Raw genomic sequence first — 20,113 nt, 5'->3', positions numbered from 1 at the left:
TTTCTTCATTTTCAAATTTTTTAGTATTCAAATGCAACAAGGTATGATGTCTTCGGCCACACCCTTTAACGGTGCATGTATATTGTGACTTGCAGTCCTTTACCAAGTGACCTACACGTAGACAATTGAAGCAGAAACCAAATTCTTTCAGAAACTTCACTCGTTCTTCAATCGACTTTGCATTAAACTTTTCACATTTCGACAAAAGATGGGAAAAGGAACAACACTTACATTTCAAAATAGTAGGACTCTGGACATGAGAAGTTGCTTTGACATCCTCAGTTTTAACAGTATAAGTTGTAGACTTTCGTGTTGATTGTCGTTTTAGTTGTGGCTTATCTTCACGTCTTCTGATGTTCAATGATTTTGCAGTATTTGATCCTGCAATATCAGCTTCCTCTTCTATGAAATCAGCCAAGTCCCATATCTGAGCCTTTTTACCAGTATCATTCTTGATCCTCACAGCTTTCCTTTCCCATGCCTTTTGTGAGCTGTAAGGTAGCTTACTGGCAAAATCGATAATACGATCAGATGTATTCATTTCTCCAAGGCTATCAAGCTTACCGAGTACAAGAACACATTTTCTTAATAAAAGAGCATAGTCCTGCAGTGCTGCATGATCATCTGGTTTTATATTCGAACAGCGGTTCAACTGTTCCTTAAAAGCTTCAGTTACAACATCTGAATCACCAAATTTCTTGTGAAGAATAGATTTAGCCTTGGCATAACCCACTTCCGGTTCAAATATAGAACAGTGTTGTATGAGTGATTCTGCCTTCCCTTTACATTGATGTAGTAAGAAATCTAATTTCAAGGCATCTGTAGGTGCTTTAGCATCAATATTAGTTTCAAAATTTTTCTTGAAAATATAGTAGTCAATAGGGTTGCCAGAAAATGTCAAATATTCCAACTTGGGAGCATGCATGGCTTCACCAAATGCTCTGGCTATACTGTGAGCAACTTTATCAGTGTCAGTGACCAAAGGTTTAGATATATGTTCAATATTTGAATCTGTATTCGGTGCAAAATCAGCCGATTGTTGGGAAAACCCTGAATTCATGCTGTCATCCTTGTTTGGTGACACCACGTCTTGTTTAGGTGAAACAGCAGGTTTAGTTGTAGCTATAGGAGATGATTGACTTACCACCTGTTGAATGAGAACTTTTCTCTCAGGTTGTTGTTCGTGTTCTACAGTCTGCGAAGTTACTCCAACAGTAGCCTCCTTTTGAACACCAGACCCTCTGAATATATCTAATGAAGACCGAGAACTTCCAGCATCATCAATCAAAGATAAATTCTCCCAAACAGCAGCCTCTGCTTCTTGCAAATCAAATTTTGCTTCCAATATTTGATTTTCATCTTCAATTTTGCGTCTTTCCTCTTCAAATTTTCGTTTTTCATCTTCAATTTTTCTTTCCTCATTGTCAATTTTTCGCTTTTCAACATTTAGGCTATTTTTCGTTGTTCTTCTGCTCTTTGTAATGCAATTCGAGCTCTTTCACGCTTAACTTGTGCCTTGGCCATATGTACAGACCCTTTGCTGCATAGTGATTTCTTGCTACTCGTGTAAGATCGTTTACTTCGTATGCTACCAGACAAGGACATGACTTCACTTTCCGCTCTTTCTCTTCTGGAATCGGGAAGTTTAGAATCTTTGCATTGATTTGAACTCCACGTCTTGGGGTTTTGTAAATGTGTAAATTCACGTACTCGAGCAAAAAGGTTGTCAATGTCTTTATTCACATTCCGAAGTTCATTTTCGAATTTCAATCTTATTCCATCATTAGGTGCAGCTGATATACTCTCAGAGTACATTTCCACAAGTTTTGCAAAAGGATCATCAATACTTGACATAACAGAATTTAGCACATGCAAATCTCGATCAGAAATTGCTTTCTCAGCCATGAAATATAAATGTTCTAACATTGTACGTTGTTTTTTGACATCAGCCAGTGATGGCATCTTCTGACAAGCGGCTGTTGAATAGTTAGCCAGTTGCCTCAAAGCCAGTGTTCTGGGTGAGTAATCTTCATCACTCGAACTCAAGTTCATGATTTATTTTCTTCAGTCTGTAGGTTTATTGAAAATGAATTCGTTCAAAACTTTGTTCATATGAAACGTTTAAAAACGTTTCGAAAACTTTCTATGTAACACCTTTTCTATGTATCCTGGCAAATACAGGTGTCGCATAAGGGGGTGACTGGAATATCTGGCTGTTCTTTGATTCTTGGAAAACTATTCGAAAATGCGCAACTCTCAGTGTGTCCTCCAGTGCCACAAATATCAAAAGAATGATGTTGTTCAATGAAATTTGATATATTGAAATAAATCCAGTAAAACAGTTCACAATGTTGAATGAGGTTAAAGAGGTGTGGATGTGTGGTATTACGTAATGACAGAATGATGCGTTATGATCCAAATGTTGCGTATGTTGCGGTTTTCTGAATTTAAATAAAAATATTCAAATTCAATCATATGAAACAATAATGCATTGAAGCACTTGTAATCTTAAATTATCAATTAAAGTAAATAATATTCGAACACTAACAAGTCATGTTGATCACAAATTAATATCAAACCAAGACAACACTATGACAGTATGAGGAAAATATTATCATAAACCAGTAATGTAAAACAAAAATTACAATCTTACCGAAACGTTTTGAGCCAGGCAATAACAAATTCAACTTTAGAATATATAGAAATAACTTCTTCAAATTCAGTTCAGGAATCAATCAAATTATAGTCTATTTCTAGATTACTTAAAATTCTACAATAAAAGTTACAGCAGTTATATGTTCTATTGATATAAGCCTCAGGAACGAGCAATTAAATATCTCTACAACCAAACGTTAAACGTCATTTATATAACACATAAAAACAATCCTTGCGAATAAATAAGCAACAACTACCGTCAAAACACGGCAGCGAGTCATGTGACAGCGAGGCAAGATTAGACTAGTCCAGGGAGAGTCGATTGCAACATGTGTTGACATCTGGAACTTGCTATTTGTAGTTTCACTTTAGGGAAATCCCCATTGATAGTAGATAATACCAATTTTCGAACTTACACATCATAGTCGCACACCCAAAAGGTCTGGTTCCACACGGCAAAATTGCCAAGGGAACCAACCACAAATGCGGGAAACTCCACCATCTTGTCAGTGGCAAGAGAAATGGAGTGAAATAACTCTTCATACTTTGAATGCTTCCGACGGGCCGGATCCTCTATAGCAGCCTCACCGTTGTCGAATGGGCACATCACATCAAGTACTACGACCCGTATAGACTTTCTTTAGACTACTATCGGCAGCGAGTTGATGAAATTGAAGAATAGAATTTGCAATAAAAATGATCAAAATTGTTATTATCGGGTCAACGATTTGGATTTTCTACGACGACAAATCTTGTTGAAATTCGACCTGGCAATTATGCTCAATTACAAATTGAAACGATATCTTGTACGAGAACGGAACAAAAAAGCCTCAAATTTTTTTTTACGGTTGTCTGCGCTCTTTTGTGACTCGCGTTTCTGAATATCGTTATGCAATTGTTGTCAAAGTTGCTCTAACATTGTTGAAGACGTAACATAACAATTGATTAGTTCATTTCTCGGGGCGTTTTTCGGGGGTGCAAAATGTTTTTGGTGATATACGAGAAGTAGATTTGCAATTTAGTCTCTTCCCGCATACGATGCCGTTTGCGAAAAATGTTTTGTATTCATAAATTAACGATCCAGAAATCTGAAATAAAAATAAATCAGGATGGTGGTGACTCTAATGCGGTTGAATACAGATCGATAATCAAATTTCTTTAAGAATCCATCCCAAACTTTTTCAAAACCACCTTAAACCTAGGCCATATATCATGACCCAGGGCCGAAATGATGACTGGATTTAGTCCCAGTGACCAAACCAACCTCCGACTTGTTTACTGATGTAGACTTTTGTTGCAATGATAAAATTAATATAAAAAGACACCTGTAAATGAATAAAAATGTTACGTCTGTGTTAAGACTTGTTAATATATTTGTGTCACTTTACCTCATACATCATTGTTAAATAAACCATGCTATAACCTCTATTATAACACATTCTCCCTTTTTGCTATCTATAAAAGAAACTTACTGTTTGGTGAGTTGTAACTTTGTCATATTAAATCTGATAGTGGATATGATTCCTTTTTGAAATGATGGTTTTCACATATATATAGATGTCATCTTGCATTTCGTGAACTAATCTAAATTTATGTCTAAAATATAGTAATTGCAATCATTTTTGAAAACTAATTACATCAAACCTTTCCTCATTTAAGTTTCCTTACAACATTAATATTGAACATTATTTTTCATACAGCTATGTTAAATGATACAACAACCACATGTAAAGCAAACCGATTTCACCCATGCTCAGAAGTAAACACATACGTAAACAAATAGAATAAACAAATCTTCTGCTGCAATTAGTTAATTATTGTTACGTAATTAAACGTAATTTACTCATTTCAATCAGATAAATTGCATTAATGTAGTATGCTGCTGCAATGACAACAATTTTGTTGATATGAGGTTTACGTATAAGATTAGTTTCTGGTTTTTCTGTAAAAAATACAGTCGATACAGGCTAATGCAATTTCTCATATTTTTCGCTTAGTGAATTCAAATAAGCGTTGGTGAGCTCGAGCAATTTTTCAGAAAAATGTTGATTCATAGAAGTCATTTTTAGCATCTGAGAGCCTACCTATGCTATTCTGCAAGCTGCAATCGAAACCCACCGCATTTTGGTCGGCTGGTGGAAAGAGCGAAATTGGACTTCATAAATGGGAAATCTAATTTTGTGCAAAGTTAAAGAAAATGATGGTTGAGAAGGTGGAGAACTAAGGACAAATTGCAATTTTGGAAATATGATATGATGCCTCAAAAACGTCGACATGTCAAGCCATTTATTTATCACACTTCAATAAATTGCGGATAAAAGCGTTTGTACACGGTTTAACAGAATTAGAGATATAATATGACCCAGCGCCCTATTGAGATTGTCCAGAACGGATGATAATGTTGAGCAAAGCTCTGCAAAAAATATTCTTGGCTCGGTGTTGTGGTGCATCATGCTGAACACTCAGAATACGCTCGTCACAGAACCTCTAATTAACCTGCGTAGGTTCGAATCCCATGCGGGAATGATTATATGCGAGAGTGTTGCAGGACTCTCTGTCGCCATAAGGTGTTTCATGTAAGCGCTGGTCGTTACGGCTTTCTCCACCATCAAGACCATACATTTGAAAACTGATAACTGGCCAACTAATCTTATACCAAACATGGGCTGACAACCAGGCGATATGCCGTGTTTTGTCACATGATTAAGCCGTTTCAGTATCTTTTTTCTCTCTGAAATATGTAAATCCCAGCGCCCTTCGGGCATACTTCTGAATGAAACCGGTTTTATAAAACTGATATCGATGTATTTTCTGAAAGAATATGAAATTGACTACAACTGAAAATTAACGCTTTTATTTCCCGAAAATTTTTGGAGAGTGCATGAAGCTAATTAAAAGTAGAAATATTTGTTAGATTTGATCTTGCCCGTCTTATTTTGGATATCTACATTTATTTATTGTTTAGAGATTGCAATTCCACCCATGTATTTTCAAGATGTTTTATCATAAAACATATTTTCGCCTCAATCATCTGTTTTATTGTTAGCTATAGAAGTTCAGATAAAATTCTGGAACACGCTAAAAAAAGGGCGCGGCTAACCACTAGCCTGAGGCATCGCATCGTACAAACCAGATACTGTGAATATTTGATTATATTCAAGCAATGTACAAATAATAACACGGAATCTTGAATTTGAATGTAAACTTTCTAAATAGCTGATGTGTGCTACCTAGCTGGTCTCCCTGTGCTTTATTTTCCAGAATTTTATCTTCCACTGGTGCATGATATACCATAGGAGAGAAACAAGCCTCTGCTATAATAGATGAAGCGGTTCGAAAACAGAGTCACTTTTTGCACGACATATATTTCACTATAGTGACTGATCAAAAACTGTGTGCCAATGTTCAATACTAATGCGGATTAAATATTTAGAAACTCCAAGCTATAGAGAGCAAAATACGACTGAATTTTAATACTATGTAGCACACCCCCGGCAAACAAAACATTGTAGCGTATACTCTTTCACGAATATGTTAATTCCATTTTATTTGGGGCATCTAGGTATTACGAAGATATCCCACTTCGAATGAAGCGAGAAGTAATGCAGATTCAACTTCAGTTTTTCATGCAAAGCTCAACCTTCATATACTGCTTGAATAAGCTTTTATGACTGTTTAAAATAACATACGTAGTGTCGAGGAAACGCACGGCATAACTATAGTCGCTGCACACTTTTTCACGGTCCCGAAAAGTCTGAATATGAACCTGTGAACCAAGTTACTAGGTCAATCTTTGGAAATAGCTATGCCTTGCATTCTGTGCATTTCAAATAATTTTAACTGAGAAGATTGTAGTTTTTAACAGAAGATTGATGCTGATTAAATCTCATTTCAGATTAGTAGTTCTTAAGTATATATACTCCGTACTCTTTTCAATAACAATAGCTCTATCTGATTGGAATATTTTTATTAGCTATTGCCATCTGATATTGAGCTAAATATTTGTAGATAATATATAAAAAAGAATTGCAAACGCAATTTAACGAGGGTCATGTTCATTTGAATCATTCTCCATTCTGTTCGATTACGCTGCTTTAAAAAAATCACATAAAATATAGTTTGGTGGAATTCGTCCGGAAAATACCCGTCCATTTTTGACAAACTAAATTCGCTGCTTCTTTTATTGTAAGGAGGGGATTTCAGCCGTGGCGTTATTTCAAACAAATCAAAGATATCCCCCTTCTGTCAATAAACTGGATGATCCAAAGAATCGACCCAGCAATTTTTTCAACGAGTTGATAATAGAACTGGACGTATTGAGAAAACAGCTACACTACCCACCGCGCGAGCGCTGTATTCATGGGCAACACATAAATTCACGAACTAGTTGTCAACCAGTTGAGCCAACATGCCATGTTTGAATTTCAACATTTTGTAAATATAAATCGGAATCGAATTTGCCTCGAAGTGGGACGCTGCCATCCCCAAGATACATTTTTGGAACATGCTTTGACTGCAATTGTTCTAACTCATGACAAATGTCGCTTGCGCCCACATAGATGCCATATATATTAGTTCAAGTGGTTCCCAAACTTTTTTTTCGCGACCCCAATTTTCATAAAATCAGAGCCTGCAGATACTCGTGCTGACCTGAAATAATTTTGAGGCCTCCGTATATGAGTTAAGGAAATGGTACTAGTTGAATTGCTAGTTGCAACTGTGCAATGAATATAAAATTTTGACTTCAGACTTCAATCGCATTCTTGAAAATAAAAACAAAAACTGTAACCATGAATGGGCAACTATTGATTGGGTGCTACTTATGTACGTATATGACATTTTCTGATGCTACTAGATTAGTAACTGCAAATTTCTTAAGCGACCGAAGGAATCAAATGTCCAATTCGTGTTCAAGCGTCCGCAGTGACACCCCTGTATCAACAAATTTGATCAATATATCAAAATTTATCAATATTCGAACATTTTAATAATTCGGAAATATTGAAGTTTGGGTCTCACCGTAATTGTTCAGAACTACAACAAGACTGAGACTGAGCTACCTCTTTTAGGGCTTCATGTACCTTGGAACTCGACAGTAAAATGAAATGTAATTAAACATTACTAAACATGCCAGGCACCATTGCAACATTGGTGGGATTTGAAAAGAAAATAAATCATTAAATGCATGCCATGTGCGAGACACAACACACAATAAATCAAAAGTGGATAATATAATATGTCAAATGGAAACTTCATATCATGCTTGTGCTATGTTTATTATCGAAGGGAATATGGCTGGTGGCAATCATATGCTTCATATTGTGTTTTGATTGGTCCCTAAAAACTTCAAATTTTATATAGTGATATTTACGTACATTTTGCAACAAACCTGAATGTATCCCGGAGGAATGGAAAGCCCATAAGATAGCTTGTTACCATTCCATGTCGGGTATGAGATAAGATAAGATCTTACATATTTATCCTGGGGGAAGGGAAAACTATAAGACTGCTTGATCATACGACAATCATAGCCTCTTGCTTGGTTACCAGTCCATGTCCAGTTACTTTATCGTATTTTGTATTTATATTGTTTTCTATGTGCAGTGCATTTTCTTTCTTCATGGTGTTCTTATTTTTCTTTTCCCGTAGATTAACAGGTGCGGCGGTGTGACTAATCGTACTAAGCCAGTGGTCGGCAAACTTTATGTACTTGCGGGAAAAATAAACACATTTCCGGTAACGTGCGGGCCGCATTAATTTACGCCTGCGAACTATCGCCACATTAACTTAAATTAGGTGCACATGGACCTTCTATTGCTGTGTTAAAAACCTTCCGCAATGAGACGTGTAACTGGCCATGATATATTTTCAAGTAAACGTTATTTTTATTTACTTATTATCAATGTGAACTTGTGAGGTAATTATGAGCGTGATGATTGTTGAAGTAATTGGTGTTATTGGCGGTACACGTAATAACCGAATTGTTTCAGTTTACCTACTCCATCAATCTGACTAACACAAACATGAGCAGTACTACTTGCATCTTATTATACATACACTTGACTGCATCATGCCCCACATCCTGATGGGAACGGTGCCACCATCTAAGCCGTGGCAGAAACAAGTGAAGAAGGGTTTCCGTAAATTTGAACCCACGTACATTTGAACCCACGACAATTGCACCTGCATATTGCACCTATGAAATTTTTTTCCGTTTTACGGATATTTGAACCCATACTAACCCTAACCCATGTTTTGTAGTCATAAATTAACGATCCAGAAATCTGAAATAAAAATAAATCAGGATGGTGGTGACTCTAATGCGGTTGAATACAGATCGATAATCAAATTTCTTTAAGAATCCATCCCAAACTTTTTCAAAACCACCTTAAACCTAGGCCATATATCATGACCCAGGGCCGAAATGATGACTGGGTTTAGTCCCAGTGACCAAACTAACCTCCGACTTGTTTACTGATGTAGACTTTTGTTGCAATGATAAAATTAATATAAAAAGACACCTGTAAATGAATAATAATGTTACGTCTGTGTTAAGACTTGTTAATATATTTGCGTCACTTTACCTCATACATCATTGTTAAATAAACCATGCTATAACCTCTATTATAACACATTCTCCCTTTTTGCTATCTATAAAAGAAACTTGCTGTTTGGTGAGTTGTAACTTTGTCATATTAAATCTGATAGTGGATATGATTCCTTTTTGAAATGATGGTTTTCACATATATATAGATGTCATCTTGCATTTCGTGAACTAATCTAAATTTATGTCTAAAATATAGTAATTGCAATCATTTTTGAAAACTAATTACATCAAACCTTTCCTCATTTAAGTTTCCTTACAACATTAATATTGAACATTATTTTTCATACAGCTATGTTAAATGATACAACAACCGCATGTAAAGCAAACCGATTTCACCCATGCTCAGAAGTAAACACATACGTAAACAAATAGAATAAACAAATCTTGTGCTGCAATTAGTTAATTATTGTTACGTAATTAAACGTAATTTACTCTTTCAATCAGATAAATTGCATTAATGTAGTATGCTGCTGCAATGACAACAATTTTGTTGATATATATGAGGTTTACGTATAAGATTAGTTTCTGGTTTTTCTGTAAAAAAAACAGAAAATACAGTCGATACAGGCTAATGCAATTTCTCATATTTTTCGCTTAGTGAATTCAAATAAGCGTTGGTGAGCTCGAGCAATTTTTCAGAAAAATGTCCATTCATAGAAGTCATTTTTAGCATCTGAGAGCCTACCTATGCTATTCTGCAAGCTGCAATCGAAACCCACCGCATTTTGGTCGGCTGGTGGAAAGAGCGAAATTGGACGTCATAAATGGGAAGTCTAATTTTGTGCAAAGTTAAAGAAAATGATGGTTGAGAAGGTGGAGAACTAAGGACAAATTGCAATTTTGGAAATATGATATGATGCCTCAAAAACGTCGACATGTCAAGGCATTAGTTCATCACACTTCATTAAATAAAAAATGTAAATAAAAATTGAATAAAAGCGTTTGTACACGGTTTTACAGAATTAGAAATACAATATGACCCAGCGCCCTATTGAGATTGTCCAGAACGGATGATAAGGTTGAGCAAAGCTCTGCAAAAAATATTCTTGGCTCGGTGTTGTGGTGCATCATGCTGAACACTCAGAATACGCTCGTCACAGAACCTCTAATTAACCTGCGTAGGTTCGAATCCCATGCGGGAATAATTATATGCGAGAGTGTTGCAGGACTCCCTGTCGCCATAAGGTGTTTCATGTAAGCGCTGGTCGTTACGGCTTTCTCCACCATCAAGATCATACATTTGAAAACTGATAACTGGCCAACTAATCCTATACCAAACATGGACTGACAACCAGGCGATATGCCGTGTTTTGTCACATGATTAAGCCGCTTCAGTATCTTTTTTCTCTCTGAAATATGTAAATCCCAGCGCCCTTCGAATTTTGAAGTCTCACAAAACTATTAGTATATCAGGTAGTTTTTAAAATGTGAAGGCATATTTCTGAATGAAACCGGTTTTATAAAACTGATATCGATGTATTTTCTGAAAGAATATAAAATTGACTACAACTGAAAATTAACGCTTTTATTTACCGAAAATTTTTGGAGAGTGCATGAAGCTAATTAAAAGTAGAAATATTTGTTAGATTTGATCTTGCCCGTCTTATTTTGGATATCTACATTTATTTATTGTTTAGAGATTGCAATTCCACCCATGTATTTTCAAGGTGTTTTATCATAAAACATATTTTCGCCTCAATCATCTGTTTTATTGTTAGCTATAGAAGGTTAGATAAAATTTTGGAACACGCTAAAAAAAGGGCGCGGCTAACCACTAGCCTACGGCATCGCATCGTACAAACCAGATACTGTGAATATTTGATTATATTCAAGCAATGTACAAATAATAACACGGAATCTTGGATTTGAATGTAAACTTTCTAAATAGCTGATGTGTGCTACCTAGCAGGTCTCCCTGTGCTTTATTTTCCAGAATTTTATCTTCCACTGGTGCATAATACCATAGGAGAGAAACAAGCCTCTGCTATAATAGATGAAGCAGTTCGAAAACAGAGTCACTTTTTGCACGACAGATATTTCACTTTAGTGACTGATCAAAAACTGTGTGCCAATGTTCAATACTAATGCGGATTAAATATTTAGAAACTCCAAGCTATAGAGAGCAAAATACGACTGAATTTTATTACTATGTAGCACACCCCCGGCAAACAAAACATTGTAGCGTATACTCTTTCACGAATATGTGGATTCCATTTTATTTGGGGCATCTAGGTATTACAAAGATATACCACTTCGAATGAAGCGAGAAGTAATGCAGATTCAACTTTAGTTTTTCATGCAAAGCTCAACCTTCATATACTGCTTGAATAAGCTTTTATGACTGTTTAAAATGACATACATAGTGTCAAGGAAACGCACGACTAACTATAGTCGCTGCACACTTTTTCACGGGACCGAAAAGTCTCAATATGAACCTGTGAACCAAGTTACTAGGTCAATCTTTGGAAATACACTCTAAGAAATATTTACCGGCAATCGCCTGGCATTACATATTACTGGAATGTAGTTGTGAAATTTTAATGCGATTTTAAGGTAAATATCACAAGAATTTTCGGTAAAATCGCTGTTGAACACCTGTAAATTTTACAGGATTTTCCTAGTAATCCTTACAATTATTTTCTAGTAATTTTCACCGGCAATGCGTAGTAATATTTACCGACGCTAGCCTGTGAATTTACATTACAAATTCGGTGAATTTACATTCAGAACCCGGTAAAAAGTACCGTAAATCTCCTGGCATTACATTTTACAGGATATGATCAGTAAAAGTCACAGACTATTCTATGAAACAAGGTTTATTCAAAAAATAAAAGTGAACGTGAAATGAATGATTGAAAACTTGGAAAAATGAGAAATTGTATAGTGAAAAGTTAGAAATGCGAGGTAAACAGAAACTTCTCGTTGAAGAAGTTTATGCTCACAGGGTATCCGTCCACATAGTCACTTTAAACAAGTCTCTATAGACAGCCTCTAAGAGAGAATAGTCTATGGCAGAGGGGGAGTCTTTCCGGGTTAGTGTTTCCCATGCTGATTGTATTGCATTATCCATTTGCTTTGAGGAACTCATGGTATTTTCTTCTCCATAACTTCAAGTTATCTGAAATGGAATGTACAAAGAGTTTTACCCAAACAACTCCAAAATTTAAAAATATTACTTAATTTTCGAATAAGATTTAACATTTTGTAGTATTCAATCAATCAATCTAATTCTTTTGCAAGTTGGAAATATCTGAAATTATTCAATTGCATATACTAGCATTCATTACAATATCCAACCTTTCTATAAATTTTCATATTTTCTTTTCCTCTTGGAGTTCAAGGACAAAAATCTGTGGGCAATCAATCGATACAGACTTTTCCAGTATTACCAAACTTTGTAGATGAGATGGAAGAGGTAGGCTACCTGAAATAGTATTGAAATGGAATAAATTATTCAGAAGTCCCTAAATAATAAAAATTACACTCCTAAGTCCTAATACTTTATTGTCAGAGCAGATGACAAAGTTTCTCTTTTAACAATTTAAAATTAACATTATAACTAACCTCAAATTCTTCTTCCTTGAAATAACATGTTAGTAAGAATCTCAAATATTATGAAGCCTTAGACATTGACATTTTCATAGTTCAGAGTTGGGGCAGACAATTTGTTCATGCCTGCATAATCAGATTCTTCAGTTTCTAAAAAGAAAACACTGTTAAAAAGGATTGTATTCATTCCCCACCATCATTATATGTAATATGTTCAAATTCGGTCTTATTCAAAAGAGAAATTCAACAAAATTTATAGAATTGGTTTTGGTAAATATGCAGAATAAGGTGGATAAATGTTGTTTTGATTAATTTTCTATTTATAGTGTCATAAGTTAAAAGAAAATCTAGTGTTTTTATGACAGTTAAATGTGAATTGCCTAAAATTGCTCTTTTTCAAATGAAACTGTTCTGAATTAGTCCTAGAATCAATAACTTAAAATATCATAATCAAATACAAATCTGTCTGTCTGTAGATGATTTTCAATCACTGAATCAGTATATAATTATATGAGTAGGCCTATATAATTAATTGATACCTGTTTCTTTTAATGCCACATTCTTCAAGTCACGGTTTCTGGGTGTAGAGCAACGTCACCCCCTCCCCTGTCTGCCTGTTCATGTGTTTCTTGTAGTCCAGCCTGCCAGTAGTCTGAGTTTGCGATCATCATAAAGCTGTTGATAATTTTGACGGTTTACAGGTTTATCTTGATTCAGTAATTAGATGCTAACATTTCATAGTCTAGAGCTGTAAAATGGGCATATTCAGATATTGTATTGCCGTTTCGGCATTTTTACATTTGCCAGTCTACTGACAAAAAAATTCAGATTTGGAAATACGAATCAAGCTCTGGCTGTGTTAAGTATCGACAGGCGTAACATGGATCTGCGGATGTACTGATGTAAGCTAGTCCAATCAACCTTATACCAGTACCGTATACTGCTGTACTGTTATAGTCAGTATGTATTCATATTATCATATATATATATTAATTCAGTAATTGAAACGATAGATCTTACTCTACTTCCCGACTGCCCCATACTGCCATAATGTAATCCCACTGAACAATACACATTAATACCCAGCACTAAACAACACAACACCTACACTGACATTATTGAATCCAAGATGGCTTACAGAAATACTGCCAACGCAATACTGCAGTAATTACAAAAGCGACCAAGATATGACTGTCGGCCGACCAAATATCAAAATCCAAAAGTCTGGAATTCGTCAAATCAAACGGACAAATTAAGGAGTAAAGCAACAAAAAAACGCGCGTGATTAATTACGCGTTTGAAATATAGCGTCTGATTGGCTGCTCTCCTTAACCAGTGTGCGCGCGCAACATTGACTAATGCCACGCCTCCCATGTCGGTGATTATTACCGACATTTGTCGGTGAATCATTTTACCGACCTCATTTTTTAATTTTTTACCCCTAAAATGACGGTAAAATTTACCGAACATTTCTTAGAGTGTAGCTATGCCTTGCATTCTGTGCATTTCAAATAATTTTAACTGAGAAGATTGTAGTTTTTAACAGAAGATTGATGCTGATTAAATCTCATTTCAGATTAGTAATTCTTAAGTAAATATGCTCCGTACTCTTTTCAATAACAATAGCTCTATTTGATTGGAATATTTTTATTAGCTATTGCCATCTGATATTGACCTAAATATTTATAGATAATATATAAAAAAGAATTGCAAATGCAATTTAACGAGGGTCATGTTCATTTGAATCATTCTCCATTCTGTTCGATTACGCTGCTTTAGAAAAATCACATAAAATATAGTTTGGTGGAATTCGTCCGAAAAATACCCGTCCATTTTTGACAAACTAGATTCGCTGATTTTTTTATTGTAAGGAGGGGATTTCAGCCGTGGCGTTATTTCAAACAAATCAAAGAAATTCCCCTTCTGTCAATAAACGGGATGATCCAAAGAATCGACCCAGCAATTTTTTCAACGAGGCGATAATAGAACTGGACGTATTGAGAAAACAGCTACACTACCCACCACGCGAGCGCTGTATCCATGGGCTACACATAAATTCACGAACTAGTTGTCAACCAGTGGGCAACTATTGATTGGGTGCTACTTATGTACGTATAAGACATTTTCTGATGCTACTAGATTAGTAACTGCAAATTTCTTAAGCGACCGAAGGAATCAAATGTCCAATTCGTGTTCAAGCTTCCGCAGTGACAACCCTGTATCAACAAATTTGATCAATATTTCAAAATTTATCAATATTCGAACATTTTAATAATTCGGAAATATTGAAGTTTGGGTCTCACCGTAATTGTTCAGAACTACAACAAGACTGAGACTGAGCTACCTCTTTTAGGGCTTCATGTACCTTGGAACTCGACAGTAAAATGAAATGTAATTAAACATTACTAAACATGCCAGGCACCATTGCAACATTGGTGGGATTTGAAAAGAATATGAAGCATTAATAAATGCATGTCATGTGCGAGACACAACACACAATAAATCAAAAGTGGATAATATATTATGTCAAATGGAAACTTTATATCATGCTTGTGCTATGTTTATTATCGAAGGGAATATGGCTGGTGGCAATCATATGCTTCATATTGTGTTTTGATTGGTCACTAAAAACTTTATATAGTGATATTTACGTACATTTTGCAACAAACCTGAATGTATCCCGGGGGAATGGAAAGCCCATAAGATAGCTTATTCATATGACGCACTACATGTGCTCGCCTTGTTACCATTCCATGTCGGTTATGAGATAAGGTAAGATCTTACATATTTATCCTGGGGGAAGGGAAAACTATAAGACTGCTTGATCATACGACAATCATAGCCTCTTGCTTGGTTACCAGTCCATGTCCAGTTACTTTATCGTATTTTGTATTTATATTGTTTTCTATGTGCAGTGCATTTTCTTTCTTCATGGTGTTCTTATTTTTCTTTTCCAGTAGATTAACAGGTGCGGCGGTGTGACTAATCGTACTAAGCCAGTGGTCGGCAAACTTTATGTACTTGCGGGAAAAATAAACACATTTCCGGTAACGTGCGTAATTTACGCCTGCGAACTATCGCCACATTAACTTAAATTACGGCGCACATGGACCTTCTATTGCTGTGTTAAAAACCTTCCGCAATGAGACGTGTAACTGGCCATGATATATTTTCAAGTAAACGTTATTTTTATTTACTTATTATCAATGTGAACTTGTGAGGTAATTATGAGCGTGACGATTGTTGAAGTAATTGGTGTTATTGGCGGTACACGTAATAACCGAATGGTTTCAGTTTACCTACTCCATCAATCTGACTAACACAAACATGAGCAGTACTACTTGCATCTTATTATACATACACTTGACTGCATCATGCCCCACATCCTGATGGGAACGGTGCCACCATCTAAGCCGTGGCAGAAACAAGTGAAAAAGGGTTTCCGTAAATTTGAACCTACGTACATTTGAACCCACGACAATTGCACCTGCATATTGCACCTATGAATTTTTTTTCCGTTTTGCGGATATTTGAACCCATACTAACCCTAACCCATGGGTTTTAGCCCATGTATGTAGATTGAACCCGCGGATATACACATGGGTTCAAATGTAAGTGGGTTCAAATGTACGGTCACCGTAAAGAATGATACCCACAGAAGTATGTAAAATACCTACACAACCAAGAATTTGCTAAAATTTCCCGATAAGACGTCCTCTTACCAAATCTACAAAAATGAGACAATATGCTGTATTGCAATGGTTTTCAACCAGGGTTCCGACAATACAGCTCAAGGGTTTGCAAGTTAACATTTAAATCAGAATTTTATATCATTATTGCATATTGTCTAAATATAATTGAATAACTATTGGGTGTTCCACTAATATGGAAATTGCTACAACTTGAAGATAATTTTACCATATTTAGTTTGCTTTTATATATACATGGTGTGCATAAAGTCCTTCACAAAATTACCTAACCAGTTTTTTTTTGTATTGAATCAGTAATTATTTATGTATTTTTACTTCATTTAATACATCTGAGAGAGCCAAAACAAAATATGGCATCGATAAATTCCCTTTTCAATTAAAAAAAAGTACTTTATGGACACCCTATGGCATACGCAATAAAATTACAGTGCCCATTCAGTAGAATACTCTAATAGAATTTTCGCCATCCAAGCAATTGATGAAATATAATAAGGTCACGTTATACATCGAGGAATAATGAATCTATGCAGTAAGTGTTAAATCCTGTTACAATATTTCATTTGTGATGGACAAAAAGTAAACTCTTCGGAAGAACTGAAAATCGGTGTAACAACGTTTATAAAAGACTTGATTAACTTTAGTAGTTAAATTATAGAAGAACATGCAAACTTTTGATGAGGTTTAATTATGAAACATATACGCAAACACAACAACGGTTAGAAAGTCCACACCAGGCCTTCCTTCCCTCCAGACGCGACGGGAAGCGCGCATGGAGTTCCTAATTACCGGATACCGCCATAGTCGCACACCCAAAAGGTCTGGTTCCACACGGCATAATTGCCAAGGGAACCAACCACGAATGCGGGAAACTCCACCATCTTGTCAGTGGCAAGAGAAATGGAGTGAAATAACTCTTCATACCTTGAATGCTTCCGACGGGCCGCATTTCTATAGCAGCCTCACCGTTGTCGAATGGGCACACCACATCAAGTACTACGACCCGTATAGACTTCCTTTAAAATAAATCGGACTACTATCGGCGGCGAGTTGATGAAATTGAAGAATAGAATTTGCAATAAAAATGATCAAAATTGTTATTATCGGGTCAAAGATTTCGATTTTCTACGACGACAAATCTTGTTGAAATTCGACCTGGCAATTATGCTCAATTACAAATTGAAACGATATCTTGTACGAGAACGATACAAAAAAGCCTCACAATTTTTTTCACGGCTGTCTGCGCTCTTTTGTGACTCGCGTTTCTGAATATCGTTATGCAATTGTTGTCAAAGTTGCTCTAACATTGTTGAAGACGTAACATAACAATTGATTAGTTCATTTCTCGGGGCGTTTTTCGGGGGTGCAAAATGTTTTTGGTGATATACGAGAAGTAGATTTGTAATTTAGTCTCTTCCCGCATGCGATGCCGTTTGCGAAAAATGTTTTGTAGTCATAAATTAACGATCCAGAAATCTGAAATAAAAATAAATCAGGATGGTGGTGACTCTAATGCGGTTGAATACAGATCGATAATCAAATTTCTTTAAGAATCCATCCCAAACTTTTTCAAAACCACCTTAAACCTAGGCCATATATCATGACCCAGGGCCGAAATGATGACTGGGTTTAGTCCCAGTGACCAAACCAACCTCCGACTTGTTTACTGATGTAAACTTTTGTTGCAATGATAAAATTAATATAAAAAGACACCTGTAAATGAATAATAATGTTACGTCTGTGTTAAGACTTGTTAATATATTTGTGTCACTTTACCTCATACATCATTGTTAAATAAACCATGCTATAACTTCTATTATAACACATTCTCCCTTTTTGCTATCTATAAAAGAAACTTACTGTTTGGTGAGTTGTAACTTTGTCATATTAAATCTGATAGTGAATATGATTCCTTTTTGAATTGATGGTTTTTACATATATATAGATGTCATCTTGCATTTCGTGAACTAATCTAAATTTATGTCTAAAATATAGTAATTGCAATCATTTTTGAAAACTAATTACATCAAACCTTTCCTCATTTAAGTTTCCTTACAACATTAATTAATATTGAACATTATTTTTCATACAGCTATGTTAAATGATACAACAACCACATGTAAAGCAAACCGATTTCACCCATGCTCAGAAGAAACACATACGTAAACAAATAGAATAAACAAATCTTGTGCTGCAATTAGGTAATTATTGTTACGTAATTAAACGTAATTTACTCATTTCAATCAGATAAATTGCATTAATGTAGTATGCTGCTGCAATGACAACAATTTTGTTGATATGAGGTTTACGTATAAGATTAGTTTCTGGTTTTTCTGTAAAAAAAACAAAAAATACAGTCGATACAGGCTAATGCAATTTCTCATATTTTTCGCTTAGTAAATTCAAATGGGCGTTGGTGAGCTCGAGCAATTTTTCAGAAAAATGTCCATTCACAGAAGTCATTTTTAGCATCTGAGAGCCTATCTATGCTATTCTGCAAGCTGCAATCGAAACCAGCAATAAAATTACCGTGCCCATTCAGTAGATTACTCTAATAGAATTTTCGCCATCCGAGCAATTGATGAAATATAATAAGGTCACGTTGTACATCGATGAATAATGAATTAGTCCGGCAGATAAGGGGACCTTTTTGGTCCAAGTTTGATTTCAGACATAAAGTTTTTTTTATTTGTGATTATTCATCTTGAGGTCATTGCCCATCATTTCTACATGGGTGTGGAGTTTACAGCCTTGAGCAATTTTTTTTACGGCTTGATATTTGTGTTAGTGTTTTTCGTCAAACCTGTGCATCATAATGACGCACAACCTGAACCATAACCTGTTACAATACTATGTTCAGGTTGTGCGCAATCTTGATGCACAAACTACGCAAGCACCAAATTTACTAGGAAATAAAATCAATACCTTTTAGGTATATATGGAGATATTTTTATTAGTGTTTTTCGTCAAACATGTGCATCATAATGACGCACAACCTGAACCATAATCTGTTACAATACTATGTTCAGGTTGTGCGCAAGCTTGGTGCACAAACTACGCAAGCACCAAATTTACTAGGAAATAAAATCGATAACTTTTAGGTATTTGTTGAGCCCAGCTTTGGGTCGCGACCCATATACAGTATATGGAAATACTGTCGAAACATACGCGTAAAATAAAGAGTACTATTTTAAAAATACCCGTTTTTGTTGCAATTAACAATACAAGCCTGCTAATGCAGTCGCTAGTGGTTCAAGTGGATATACACCCGATGGAGTCAATTATTTATTAGCGAGAATTGTTATGCAGCGGGATGATCACGACGACGCAGTGAAAGATAATGATATCATGAGAAGAAGAATGAGAAAATTGCTACATTTTATAGTATATCCCTGGGAAAGAATGTAGTTCATTCTTATGTTCCATGCCAATGCTTTTCAAACTACCAAAGACTCTCAACACTTTTGCTTCTTCTCTTCTATAAAAATACATTGTTATTATATGATCGCATTTCCATCTGTTTGTTCGTGCTCCCAGATAACCGATCAGCGGCCTCCAAGGAGGACGGGGTCCCCTTTTCAGAAACCCTGTCACA

At 35.6% G+C, this 20,113-nt stretch overlaps 1 long non-coding RNA gene across 1 annotated transcript; it reads right to left on the bottom strand.

The window, feature by feature from the left end:
* Positions 1-12,290: 12,290 nt before the first annotated feature.
* On the bottom strand, positions 12,291-13,588 carry LOC120347266 (uncharacterized). The gene is made up of 4 exons (XR_013474721.1): positions 13,351-13,588; positions 12,827-12,961; positions 12,560-12,686; positions 12,291-12,380 (listed from the first exon to the last, which is right to left on the bottom strand). It is a non-coding gene; the product is annotated as an uncharacterized LOC120347266 (long non-coding RNA).
* Positions 13,589-20,113: the final 6,525 nt, after the last annotated feature.

The sequence above is a fragment of the Styela clava genome, chromosome 3, assembly GCF_964204865.1.
Source record: "Styela clava chromosome 3, kaStyClav1.hap1.2, whole genome shotgun sequence".
Lineage (NCBI taxonomy): Eukaryota > Metazoa > Chordata > Ascidiacea > Stolidobranchia > Styelidae > Styela > Styela clava.
The sequence above is the reverse complement of the archived record's forward strand: the minus strand, read 5'-3'. Positions and strand labels throughout refer to the sequence as shown.